Below are 13,965 nucleotides of genomic sequence, written 5' to 3'. Positions count from 1 at the left end.
CTAGTACTATTTAATGTGGCACTTAGCAGGACATATAGAAACCTGGAATATTGGACATTAAAGAACAATAACACATCTCCCCTCACTGAAACAGCCAAAAATGTGGGGCAAATTCATCTATTACCATAGAGGCAGTATGTTTTTAATCCTCACTACAAGTGTTTATTATTAGCAGCAATAATAATACTGAAGTAATTGTTCAGAATGGCCAATTGCCATCTTGAAGGGCAAAAGAGATATTGGCACTTGGAAGATGAATTTGAAAGCTTTGACAAGCAGCTGAAGGCGGTCCCGGGCAAACCAGGTGTGTGGTCACCTTAGGCACACAGTGAATCCCTGTGTTAGAATGACAGCTGAAGGCATTCTGAGCAACCTGGGCCCCCAGAAATTAGGACCGGAAACAGGGGTGAGCTCTGGAGAAAGCCAAAGAGGACCTCTATCTTCTCAACCTTTTTGCCCAGACTTTCCCTGCTCAGCACACAGGAGAGAATTCCTTGCCCAGGCTACTAGAACTAGGCAAATGTTAACATTCAAATTGGAAAATTATAATTTCTTCTCTGCCTGGATGAAAAGCCAACGTTGTTTTGGTAGCCTGAAATATACTCCCCCAAACAAATCTCCAATTCTAAGAATTTTAAAGAGTGAGAAGATAAAGGATAATGGCAGGCAAGAAGCTATTTGCAGAGAGATTAACAAAAAAGGGAAAAGTATACACTAGCCATTGCTGGAAACAAAATGTTAAGAAAGAAAGTCACATGCATAAAGTGTTTTGACCTCTGAACAGTTACATAAGAAAGTGTCCTGGGCCTGGAACATTTCCTTATGGAGCAATAAAGAGCTCTCTCCGCCTATGTTGGGCATAGTTGTTTGGAAATCTCTTTTCCATGTTCTGGGTTTGTTCTGCTTTATTGTGTATAACATATGGCACCTGACCAATCCCACTGCTATATCTGTCCTGGCGGGGAGGGAACAAAGTCCTCTGCCTGCAGCACAAACCATTTCCTGTGTCAGCTGCAGGGTGAGATCCACTGGCCGAGGGGAGACTTAAACTCAGTGTTCAGGCTGACCCTGCTTTGTCCCTCTGTGAGTAAAGTGTTCACCATTGCCTATGTGAGTGTGAGTCGTGTCTTTCTTGGTGACCCCAACAAAGTAGTTGACAGCCTGGGAGTTTTGCTTCTGGTGGAAGGCAACAGCTTTCACTTGCTTGACACTAAAGACACCTGCCTCATCCTCAGCTCATCCTAAGTCATAGAACTCAAAGTTCGTAGCCAAGAGCCCAATCCCATTAAATCTCAATTCAATACTTTTTTCACCAAACCAGTCAAAGGCATCGTTTACCCCAAAATGATCTGAGACTTCCACCACTACAGGTTAAACACCCAAAACAAAACAAAAACTGTCCAGAAGTCCTTGGATGTATCTGTAGTTCCAAGGAATAAGGCTTCTTCCTTACCTGGTTAAATAAGTCTGAACCCAGACTACATAGTCTTATCTGTCAATGGATGCTATTCTCTCCTCTAGAGCATTGAAGTATATCCCAACCATTCTGGTAATCAGTTAAGTATTATAATGGGAAATGAGTTCCAAGTTCAGGTTCAGAGAAAATAGTATCAGTATATCCAAACTTGTCTCTCATAGAATATGGTCTCATGTTAGAGGTTTTCTCATTATCCTTTTTATGGTTGTCGGTACAGATTGGTAAATAATGATAGCTAACATTAACTGAGTATCTTCCAAATGCCTGAGGAAACACTGAATGTATTACATATGAGGTGGGTATGGATCTCATTCCATATATTCAAGTGTATAAGAAATAGTTCCTATCTTTATTTTAAATAAAATCAATTTAAACTTTATTTTAAGGCCTATCCCTCTGACTGGCAGGAAACTAAGTATCAGTCATTCTCAGGCTTTCGCCCCCAGAATTGTGAGTGTGTTCTGAGAGTATACAGTAACCAGAATCAGGGGACCCTTTCTCAGAAGCCAGATATTTCAGGTTGCTGCTGAAACACGTATCTTTCCTACCCTCATGGCTTCTCTGCTCTAGGAGTGCTCAGTTGCTACCAGGCTACTTTTGAGTCAAAAGGAACCACTATGGGACTTCCTGGGGCAACGTCAGCCTCCACCCACTATGTAGTCATTCCTCTCCTGGGTTTTGCCGCCTCTGTGGACATTGTCAGAAACAGCATGCACACTGCCGGCTTCTGCAATCCATGATCCTCTCTGTTTCTCCTGCATTCCAGGACATGGGTGCAGACTGAGATAGAACTGCTTCTTCAAGTTTTTCCAGATCCTTTCCTTTTGCGTATACACTCCTTTCTTCCTTTTCTTCCCTTTGGTAAAACCTGTAAGGTCTCCTATGAGCTTGCCCTTTTGGAAAAATAAATCCAGAGTCTCAGGCTACTTCTGCTCACTCTTTCCCTCTGAAACCTGCTTGGAGGAAGTCAAGGAAGCCAGTCACTTGTGGGAACTGACAGAAAGAATGAGGAAGAGGAGGTCAGGAAACAGGCAAGGAGGAAAAGTTAGCCTCAAAATATCCAGCCTTATATCAAATCAGTACGGCATCCAACAAGACATGTGTTACCATTTAATTTTATAAATAGGAAAACTGAAATTTGGAGTGGCTACTCAGGTCCCATGACTATTAAATAACAGGCTGGGAATGTAACTCTAGGTCTAATTGGCCCCAGTATGTTCAATCTCACTTGCAAGGTTCTTTGTAACTGGGCTATATCATAGGATGTAGACTATATTTCTTTATAAGTATCTAATATACTTGCATTATTGAGTCTAATTATTTTTTTAATTAAAGGAGAGAAACTCAGTAGTGTTTGAAACTGACAGACAGATGTATATGTGAAATGTTTTTGCTCCTTAAAAATATTTCCTCATGAGCTTGACTAAGACTGCGTTAACTCTACTAGTACCAACCTGGGAACAAGTATTTTCAAGGCAGCTTGACAAGTTTTCGTACTTAGAGGATTTGAACAAGAACAATCACTCAGTGGGGCATTTCTTGCTGAGACTCTCCGGCCCGCTGCGTTTCTGACTTTTAGGCATTTTGACAATATGTAGTCTTTAATTGGCCTCTTTGCAAATGCCTGCTCGTCACTTTTGGCATTAATTGCTAATTAATAAAAGCATAAAAATGTCAATGTATCAGCACATGGGCCAATACCTCAACACTGAGGAATTAGGTAGAAACGCAGCATTTAGATTTGGGATAGGAAAAATGGGGGGGAAAAAGTAACAGGTTCCAACATTCCTTCTTCAAACTTCCCCTCAAGTTTAGGAGAGTCAACTTTCCCAGCATCCTCAAGACCTTCTCTTTCCCCCAAGAGACTTAGATAAGAAGGTCCTGCATAAGTAGACCGTGGGTAACCCTTACCATAGCCCGCAAGACACTCACCCATCACTTGAAGTGAGGGGAGATTTGTCTGACCTGAAATCACAGTTAAACTTGGGAGGCTTTAGGTACAAATATAAATACACATTTGAATAGTCCCACTGCTGCAGTATTTGGCACCTGGGATAAGATATAAGTTTGTCCTTGGAAAGGGTGAGAAGGAGAGAAGCTTCCACTGGGCCACGAACCCAAGCACTGGTTTTCAGACGGCAGGAACCCGTCTGAAAGGAAGGGGCCCCCCAAATTCCCACTTTCTACCATAATGCCCATAAATATGTGTCTTGGGAATCTCATGGGGGAGGCTTGCAAATATTTTCCTTCAGTGATGTCCCCCAAACACCAGGATGTACCATCATTCACAGTCAGAATGTAAAAAATAGAGTTCCTTTTCCTACAACTCTTTCTCCCTCTGCTCACAGCCTCTATTAAAGAAAGAAAAAAAGCTATGAATTAACATGGAAGGAGAGGGCCTAGCATTTCCTGCATATGGTAGGGATTGTAAAAGCATTATTTTGAAATGGGCTCTCTCTTACCCTGCTGTAGCACAGCCCAACTCCGGGTATCAGGCAACTAAAGACTTTTTCACTGTTGATAAAGGGCAGCGGATGTTGGACAGGGAGAATTGTCTCAGTTCTCCGCTCTGCTTTTATAGAAACAAATTTAATTTAGAATATTTTTTACAGAAAAATTACAAAGGTAATACAGACCGTTTCCTATACCCCTCACTCAGTTTCTGTGAATGTTACATTTCACATTACCATGGTACATTTGTCAAAACTGAGAAACCAATGTTGATACATATTTTTAACTAAACTCCAAACTTTATTTTTATTTCACTCGCTTTTCCACCAAGATCCTTTTCTGTTCCAGGACCCAATTCAAGGGACCATACTCCATGTAATTTTCTTGTCTCCTTAGTCTCCTCTTGTCTATGACAGTTTCTTAACTTCTTTGTTTGTCATGACTTCGACAGCTTTAAGGTGTGCTGCTTCAGTATTTTATAGAGTGTCTGTCAGTTTGGGTTTGTCTGATGCATTTTCGTATGATTAGACTGGGGCATGGGTTTTATGGAAAGAATATCACAGAGGTGAGGCATGCTCATTCTATTATGTCAGAAAGGCATTTCAGGTGTTTGAAGAGGTATTTGACAACACGACATAACAAGGGGATCTTAACCTTAATAACTTGGCTAAGGCAGTGTATAGGTGGAAACGTTTCTCCTTTTTCCCTTCGAGGTTCTTTGGTTGACCTGATGATTCAGCTGGCATCAGACAAATTAAGAGGAAAACAAAACTTGATTTTTGTACATGTGGGGCCCCATAATAATATAAGACTCAAAGAAGTGACCAAAGCAGCAGTTTTTATACATTTTAGACAAAGAAACAAATTTATGACAAAGAGGGACAAAGAGGTTTGGGCTTGGTGGAGTAAATTAATGAAGAAGTAGCAAGGTTTGTGTAGCTATCCTTTGTGGTCCTAAATTCCTTATACCTGATAATAAGGGTGCCTTATATCCTCTAGGGACAGACAGGGTACCCTTTATATGGGGAATTTATTTTCTAATTTCAGGGGTCAAAGAGAGTTAGAGCGCTCTTCTTGCACTTGCTCTTTCTTACTAACTTCAATTCAAAATCATCAAGATGCCAATGGCATATTTTGGGGTGGCAATTCTGTTCTCTGTTGATAGTGTCAGATTTCTACAATGTGGAATTACTATCACTCTCTTTCCATACTCTATTCCTTTGAAGCAAGTCACTGAGTGCAGCCCACGCTGAAGACAGGGAGGGATTAAACCCCCCCTTCCAGAGGAGGAGGGAATATCTACATATATTATTTGGAATTCTTTAAGGAAGCTTTGGCCCTTCTCTGCCATGTATTTATTGATTCAACCATTTTCTTTTAGAGAGAGAGACAGACAGACAGAGTGCACACACACATAGGGAAAGGGTGAAGGAGAGAGAGAGAATCTCTCTGAGACAAGTGTGGGGCCTGATATGGGGCTTGATCTCACAACCCTGGGATCATGGCCTGAGCCAAAGTCAAGAGTCAGACACTTAACCAACTGAGCCATCCAGGCATCCCTATTCATTCAACATTATTAGAAAGTTATGAACTCATTTATTTTACACTTCAGATTTTACATTAATTTTTATTTTGCCCAAATTGTTTCAGCTTTGGCTGTTGGAAGCTCTTTCATATTGGTTGTGTGTCCCTTTGAAAGGCTCCATTTGCTTATTTTTTGAGCATTGCCTTTTTTAAAACAGTTTTTTAATGTTTTGTTTATTTCTGAGAGAGAGACAGAGACAGCATGAGCAGGGGAGGGTCAGAGAGAGAGGGAGATACAGAATCTGAAACAGGCTCCAGGCTCTGAGCTAGCTCTCAGCACAGAGCCCAGCGTGGGGCTCGAACCCACGAACCAAACCATGAGATCATGACCTAAGCCGAAGTGGGAGGCTCAACCAACTGAGCCACCTAGGAGCCCCAAACATTGCCTTACTTTTGGGCACTGCTTGAGGATTATCCTGTATTTTCCCCGTCCCACTTGTAGACTCAGTCATTTTTCCAAGAAGACTGCTTCCTCCATTGCAACGTGGCATTTAGAAACCAAGATCTGGGTACTGGGTGTGCTCATTGCTACTGGGATTCATGCTTCTCAGAGCTCTGAGCTGACAAAGCCAGGAAATACCCACGTGTGCACACGCGTGCACACACATACACACACACACTATACTGGACCATGTATACCCACACATTTATAATTACTTATATATCTATTCACGATATAAATATTAGGATAAACATCAGTTCTTATTGCTACCTCTGATTCTAATCCGGTGTTATAAGATTTATTCTAATCTCCCTCCCTTGCTTATCTATACCTTCTTTATGTGACAGTGAAAAACCTAGCTCTCACCTTCCACAATTCACATACTCATTTATTCAACCCCAGTGTACCTTGCTTTATGAAGCAGAGAAAATTAAAATAGCTCCTAATATCAAAGATAGAGAATTAATGTAGCAGTCTGTGTGATTCATAAAAAACAAGACTTTTAATTCTCCCTGCCCGTATAATGCACATAAATTTAACTTAAGTACCGTTTAAAAAATAGTTAAACTCTATGTTTGTGAAATGCTAAGACTAATATTTTCCAGCTTGTGAAATTATTGTAAGAATTTAAGTGACACAGCACATTTAAAGATTTTAGTAAGTACGTAGTAAGTGTGGGATAACTACTGGCTGTTCTTACTGCAAATAATAACCCAAACTGCTAAAATGGAATTCTATATAAATTTATATTATAAAAAGATAATTTTCTCCTCTACATAAAATCCCTGAGACCCTCGTCTGGAACTAACCTGTAATGGGTTTTGAAACCAAGATGATAGAGATGACCAAGTTGGGTAGACAAGGACTAAAAGAAAATTCTGCAGTGAAATCATGGTTCTGTAGTTGTGTTACCCTTAGTGGGTCCCCCAAAGACTCCCACAAAATGAGTACAATTCTGGAGTTAGAAGAGCCCTTGGAAATCAAGCCCGGCACTGAGGAAGACAGCCCAAGCACAGCTTACTAAAGATAAAAAGAGGAGCCTTGTTTTTCCAAAATAGACAGAGGGTACTGTCTCCCACTCAGCAGTGTGCAAATGCAAAGAGCCAAAGATATAATAAAGATTAAAATATAAGCACAGAAGATGAGAAACAAGAGTGGATAAGACTGCAAGCCTCAAACATCATCTCTGTGAGCGAGGCTGCAAAAGCCCTGTGGCCAGCAGAGTCTACCGATGAGAACAGTGTCCAAGGGCTAGTGACTCTAAAAGTATGGTCCCTGGCCCCTTGCTGTGAGGGTCTCAGAACAGGCTGAGCACTGATACAAAATGAAAATCCTTTCATTAGTTTTTAGTCAGCTAGATTGTATATGTTTCTATGGATGTTCATTTTTACCTACAACTAAATCACGTTCAAGGAGTTTGTTGGGTTATTAAAGATTATATAAACTACAAGTAGCGCATTATTAAAGTTTATCCCAGCTGGCATGCAAATTTTGGCAACGTCAAGAAGCTCTCACTATGTGCCTCCTCCCTCACACGTGGATTTTGTGAGTGAATCATTTTCTGAAGGACCGTTCTTTATGAGTGTGCTGTGGATGTTGGCTGAAGGGGAACAGAATATGCCACCCCGAAATGTGCCACTTGGCATGTGGCAAGTAGCTTATTTTGAACTGAAGACAATCAAGACCAGCAGACCCAGGAAGAGCGTTTTACCTCCCCCATAACTGCCTAAAAGAATTTAGAAAAGGGGCTTATACAACAGAGGGCGCTGTTACCAGAGGTAACGTCTTCGTCTCAGACAGCGATCTGCATGGCCCAGAAACTGTTCATTCACCAAACATCTCCTCTTCTCGCCTTCCTGTGAATTGCCTTCCTCCTCTTTGAAGCCCCAGGCCCTTCTCCTTTTCCTCAGCTCGGGATGGGATCTAAACCTCCATTGCTTCGGCTGCCTTTGAGTCTTATATCTTTATGGGGCTCCCATACATATGAAATTAAATTCATTTTTCTTCTGTTAATCTGTCTTCTTATAGGAGAGCCTCAGCTAAGAACATAGAGGGTTAAAGGGAAACTCATTCTTCCCCCCCCCTTCAGTCTTAAATTGGTCATGCTTTGCATTTATAGCTATTCTTGCTCTGGAATTACAAAACACTCTGTTTTCATTTCTTCACTAAAGTTTAGTCAGAGATTATTTGGTTCATCCTGCAAAGGACTGCTGTACACGCACATAAACACTATTTGGGGCCGAGAGTCCATGTTGGCATTGTTATGTTACCGTAAATCATTCACACCATATTGTTAAAACAGAAATACCCAATAGTTGACAATATCCACTCCCTATCAGAACAGGTATGCCTCGAGCATTCCCACCTAGCTTTCCTTTTTCTAAGTGAAAGGTAGAAGGGGATGAAGCAGTGAGTCTTTTATGCTAAATTACTTAGCCTAGGGGAAAATAAGTGAGGTGTGACTGGTGTATCATATTTCTGCCGTGTAAATTGTGACTTGTTACCAGTGTAACTGTGACAAGTCTGCCGATAGCTAATCATGCAGTATTGTGATTCTTCCCAACCTTTTACTCATCATCAAAGCTCAAATGAAAGAAATCTGCTTGAGTAATGGGAAAGTATAAAAACTCTACGTGGTCCAAAGGAACACTTTGGGAATACTAGTAACCAAGCATGGAGCTCCTTGACTACATCTGTCTCGTTCTGGGTGACGATTTTTGCCAGGTTCATCTTACAGAGGCTTTGGTATTAAATGCACCACTGATTGTTGAGGAATAGTTTCAAACCTCACAGTCATCCCAGTGAATTCTTCTTTTAGAGGTGAAACTGAAAGTTTAAACATGACATTCTGCTGGCTTCTATCTGTTCTTGGGAGTTTGTGTCTTTTCTCAATTTGATCTCTTAAGTGAAATTTTTTAAATGTTTATTGATTTTTGAGAGAGAGAGCAAGCAGGGGAGGGGCAGAGAGAGGGAGACACAGATACGATAAAGACTCCAGGCTTCGAGCTGTTGGCACAGAGCCCAATGTGGGGCTCAAACCCACAAACTCCAAGATCATAACATGAGCCAAAGTCTGAGGCTTAACCGACTGAGCCATCCAGTTGCCCATTAAGTGAAAAATTTTAATTACTTCAACAGACATCTCATTCTCTAATTTGTTTTTTCAAAACTAGGTGAATTTGAGCAAATCCTCATTTATGTGACTGATAGAAATATGTTAAAACAGTGTCTTAGTTCAGATTCTCCCCCAAGAGGAAGCTAAGAATTCAGTTGCAAGAGGCTTGGGAGGGGATTCCAGGAATGAGAGCAAGGAGAGAGTGAGACGGGGAGAGAGGAAAAACCAAGAAACAGGCTACTTATCTGCTGAGACCCGATTCCCCTGGACGCTCTGAGAACCGTCGGTCCAAAGGACCCACAGCAGGCTCGTGTCCCATGACGGCCTCTTTCTTTCCTTCCTTCCTTCTTTCTTTCTTTCTTTCTTTCTTTCTTTCTTTCTTTCTTTCTTTCTTTCTTTCTTTCTTTCTTTCTTTCTTTCTTTCTATGTTTATTTTTGAGAGAGAGAGAGAGCAAGCATGAGTGAGGGAGGGGTAGAGAGAGAGAGAGGGAGACACAGAATCCGAAGCAGGCTCCAGGCTCTGAGCCGTAAGGACAGAGCCCGATGCAGGGCTCGAACCCACAAACCGTGAGATCGTGACCTGAGCTGAAGTCGGTGTTTAACCAACTGAGCCACCCAGGCACCCCATAGGATGGCCTGTTCCTTTCTCAACAGCCAGAGACCTACAGACTCCAAAGACAAGGAGAGTATCATGTGATAGGAAGTGTCTTCATACTTTTAAAATTATATACCCTATAATTTAAAAAGTTGAAAAGTTAATCCAAATATATGTATGTTATTATTTATACATTCCATAAATGTACTGTCACACTAATAAATTATGTAAATAGTAGATATATGTACATTTATGTAAATAGTAGGTATATGGACATAATTCCTTTATTCCCTGGTATATAACTATGCATATAGGAACATAAATATACATAATAGTATACATATGTGTATGCAAATAATATACCAAAATGATATTAACAAAGTTTAAATAAATACAAACAGAAGTTTGAGTAAGGTTTTCTTAGTCTCATTTATCATCTGACACACTCCCGTGTTTGGAGACTAGGGATTTTGATGTTTACATACTTTTTTCTTTTCATAACTCAAGTCTGATATAAGGAAATTAAGGTTGTGCTGTTTAACTCCTGTTTAAATTTGTTTGTGTCTGGTTCCTAAAAGCCACCAATAAATTTCATTTTACATGAAGCTCTTTAATGTTATAAACTCCATGAATATATCCTAATTCCTTTATTCTCTGGTAATTATATGCTGATAAAAGGAAGTATATTCCTCTATTTATTAGATTTACTGTCTACCCTGAAGCCAAGGCTATAACCCACTAATCATGTTTGGAAAGACATTCTCATCTTAATTTATGAATGAAATGAAAGAACACTAATTATATCCCTGCAACGCTGCCAATGTATGCAAGTAATTAAATACTGGGTTCAGGCCTCTGAAGGAACTTTTGGTGATTCCAGACACATACTAGAAATAGTCACCAACATGCAAACTTACAAGAGGTAAATTCCCATGTTTTTATGGAAAACAAATATGTGAGCAATGAAACATGAATTCTTTTCTTTATACATAAACACATCTTTTTTCCAGCAATGTAAACTGCTAACTGAGATTTTTGTCTTTTGTTTTGTTTTGTGTGAAGGTCAACTCTAAAACATAAACTTACCTGGGGTGCCTGGGTGGCTCAGTCAGTTAAGTCTCTGACTTCGGCTCAGGGCATGGTCTCACAGTTCATGGGTTCGAGCCCCACATCGGGCTCTGTGCTGACAGCTAGCTCAGAGCCTGGAGCCTGTTTCAGATTCTGTGCCTCCCTCTCTCTCTGTCCCTCCCCTGCTCACGCTCTCTCTGTCTCTCTCTCAGAAATAAATAAAACATTAAAAAAATATTTTGAACATAAACTTACCTGATGGAGAGTTGATGGGAAGTATAATCTGACCATGTGCATCATTTGTAACCAGCTTTCAGGGAGACCTACTTCCTACCCCATCCCTAATCTCAAAAATAGTGGGGGTTTTTTCTTGCTCACATTGGACTTTTCTGACTGCTTTGTCTTTGTCGCCTCCCTCTAAACAATTTTTTTCCCAACCTGCTGGTATGTAGTACCATGCCATGGCATCTCATTTTTTTTTAAAGGTTATTTAGGAAATAAGCAATGTATCATGTTTATCTTTGGATATCTTCAGCTCCTCTCGATTATGAAAGATAATTAACGGTTACTCAATCTATTATGGAATTTGGCCTAAATGTATTCACAGGGCTTACTTCACTTTGTTTTCAACCTAGGAGTCTATGTTAACAGATGGCAAGATTTTCCAACAGTCAGATCCCAGTATTGAAAAAATTCACAAAAGTATGAGCTTAAATTATGAGATTATATTTAAGTCAATGATAAACCAATGCTTCTACTGACTTAAAGCAAGTGTTCTACATTGATAGGCAAAAAAATTTAATCAGGACAAGGAGCAGGAAGGAGAGAGACAGCGGTGAACAGAGGGTGGAGGTCTTGGAGATGATTCTAAGTATTCTTTTCCTTTTTTATTGCTGGTTTTCCACCCAACCACAAAGACCTGCACCGTGGTTATTGCTTTTGTGGTCATTGTGGAGGAAAGGTATTAGTGGGGAGCGGAGGCCCAGGTAGGGAGGGACAGGACCACACATCTACCGGCAGGAGGGAGATAGGCTGCTCCCAGACATGCAAAGTCCAGTAACAGACAAACCGCATCTATTGTTTTTGCCCTGAGGATTCTGAAAACCCCTGGGAGTTATCTCAGTGGTGGATATTAGAATGCTTAAAAGCATGAAGGCTCTAGAATGCCTGGGTTTGAACGCCAGCTCAATGGCTCACAGCTCCAGGGTTTTAAGCCAGTTAGCAAGTCTCTCCACGTCTGTTTCCTCCCCTTTAAAATGGGGGATAAACGGAGGGCTCATTTTAGGAGGTTGCTATAAGGATTAAATTACTTGTATATTTGCAAATGCTTTCAAGAGTGCCCGGCATTTAAAAATCATATGTGTTTTGTTAAATTAAAAAGTATAGTACGTAAAATATTACTCCTTTCCTTAAAACCGTCTAATTCTTTTCATCTTACTCAGTAAAACTTTGAGTCGTTCCCGTGGTCTGTCCTATATGATCGCTCCCCTGTTATTGTCCGAGTGCACTCGGTCTGTTCCAGCACTCAGCTAGACTGCATTTTCTAAGCCCCATTCGCATTACGTGAGGCCATGCAGCTAACTCTGGCCACGGCATGTGGCCTACCGTGATGCCCGTGTAGGCCTGGCTGACAGTCACCAACCTTCCTTGTGTGGCCACTCCCAGTTTTAATTCTGAAAGCCCCACAGTGGGGAAACCTGGTAAATGGGGAGTTAGGCACTCACCCTAGCACTGGCCTATGAGAAACCTCTTGGGGGCCCCTGGATAGGTCAGTCAGTTAAGTGTCCGACTCGTCATTTCAGCTCAGGACATGATCTCACGGTTCATGAGATTAAGCCCTGGGTCAGGCTTTGCACTGACAGCGCGGAGCCTGCTTGGGGTTTTCTCTCTTCCTCTTTCTCTCTCTGCCCCTCCCTTGTGCCTCTTCTCACTCTCTCGCTCTCTCTCTAAATAAATAAACTTAGAAGAACACCTCTTGTAATTCTTCATACTCTCTTCTACCATCTGCTGGATATCAATGTCCAGAGTGACCTTGAAAGTCACATGTTAAAGATGACAGAGCCACCATCAGCCTTGGCTTCTGAATGAAGCAATTACTGCCTTTACCCCCCATTGGACTTGATGTGAGCAAAACCAAATTCTATTCCATTAAGAATGATGAAACCATTACAATTTCATTGCATTAGCTTAACCAATAAACTGATTACCATGCTGGTCATTCTGGCCTCCTTCCTGTTCTCAGAACAAAATAAATATGCACCGACTGTTCATTCTGCTCCGAATGCTCCTTTCCAGACACCTGCGCAGCCAACTCCCTTACCTCCCACATTGTTTGCGGCTCTTGTTTTCCGCTTGACCAGTTCATTCAAAAATATCACCCTTGATCTTCTCCCCCCTCCCTCCCCACTCTCCTCCTCCTTCTTCCTCTTCCTCCCTCTTCTCTTCCTCCTCCCCTTCCTCCTCCTCTTCTCTTCTTCTTTTGATACAGTATCATCATCTAGTTTTTTTTTTTTAATATTTTTAAAATTTATTTCTAGGAGAGAGAGAGAGACAGCGTGAGCAGGGGAGGGTCAGAGAGAGAGGGAGTCACAGACTGAAACAGGCTCCAGGCTCTGAGCTGGCAGTCAGCACAGAGCCCGACGCGGGGCTCGAACCCACGAACCGCGAGATCATGACCTAAGCGAAAGTCGGAAGCTTAACCGACTAAGCCACCCAGGCGCCCCCATCATCTAGTTTATACAATAGTCCCTCCTTGTCTGTGGGAGATATGTTCTGAGACCTTCAGCGGGTGCCGAAAACCAGGGATAGTACCTATATATGCTATAGCTCCTATATAAACTGTTTTCTCCTCTGCATACATGCCTATGATCAAGTTTAATTTATAAATTAGGCACAGTAAGAGATGAACAACAACAATTATAAAATAGAACAAGTATAACAATACACTGTAATAAAAATTTTGTGAATGTGGTCTCTCCCTCTCTGTCAAAATACCTTATTGTACGGAAGTCACCCTTCTTACAATGATGCGAGATGGTAAAATGCCTACATGATTCTATCAAGTGGGGTAAATGACACAGGCATTGTGATGCAGGGTTGGGCTACTGTTGACACTCTGAGGAAATGTCAGAAAGAGGATCATCTGCTTCCAGACTTTGGTTGACCACAAATAACTGAAATCATGGATCTGGAACCATGGAAAAGGAGGAGGGGGAGGACTATTGTAATTATCG

The sequence above is a fragment of the Crocuta crocuta genome, unplaced genomic scaffold (assembly GCF_008692635.1).
Source record: "Crocuta crocuta isolate KB4526 unplaced genomic scaffold, BGI_CrCroc_1.0 scaffold141, whole genome shotgun sequence".
In the NCBI taxonomy this organism is placed as follows: Eukaryota; Metazoa; Chordata; class Mammalia; order Carnivora; family Hyaenidae; genus Crocuta; species Crocuta crocuta.
The sequence above is the reverse complement of the archived record's forward strand: the minus strand, read 5'-3'. Positions refer to the sequence as shown.